The sequence below is a fragment of the Arachis hypogaea genome, chromosome 17 (assembly GCF_003086295.3).
Source record: "Arachis hypogaea cultivar Tifrunner chromosome 17, arahy.Tifrunner.gnm2.J5K5, whole genome shotgun sequence".
NCBI lineage: Eukaryota > Viridiplantae > Streptophyta > Magnoliopsida > Fabales > Fabaceae > Arachis > Arachis hypogaea.
Window position 1 is genome coordinate 51,022,043 of NC_092052.1, and position 529 is coordinate 51,022,571.

The 529-nt window shown below is 41.8% G+C and overlaps 1 non-coding gene across 1 annotated transcript; it reads right to left on the bottom strand.

Moving 5' to 3' along the window:
- Positions 1–219: 219 nt before the first annotated feature.
- LOC112767706 (small nucleolar RNA R71) lies at positions 220–327 on the bottom strand. The gene has a single exon (XR_003185148.1). It is a non-coding gene; the product is annotated as a small nucleolar RNA R71 (small nucleolar RNA).
- Between the last annotated feature and the right edge of the window lie 202 nt (positions 328–529).

A 529-nucleotide genomic window follows, 5' to 3' on the forward strand; every position in this document is an offset into this window, starting at 1 on the left:
AGATCCTCATCAGTTCTTAGCTGAATTCTTGCAAATATGTGACACACTGTCAAGACCAATGGGGTTGATCCTGAGGTCTACAGACTTATGCTCTTCCCTTTTGCTGTAAGAGACAGAGCTAAGACATGGTTGGACTCACAACCCAAAGAAAGCCTAAACTCTTGGGAAAAGCTAGTCAATGCCTTCTTGGCAAAGTTCTTTCCACCTCAAAAATTGAGCAAGCTTAGAGTGGAAGTCTAAACCTTCAGACAGAAGGAAGGTGAATCCCTCTATGAAGCTTGGGAAAGATGCAAGTAATTAATCAGAAGGTGCCCTTCTGAGATGCTTTTAGAATGGAGTATCATAGGAATCTTCTATGATGGTCTGTCTGAACTGTCTAAGATGTCATTGGACAGCTCTGCTGGAGGATCTCTTCATCTGAAGAAGACGCCTGCAGAAGCTTAGGAACTCATTGAGATGATTGCAAATAACCAATTCATGTACACTTCTGAAAGGAATCCTGTGAATAATGGGACAAATCAGAAGAAAG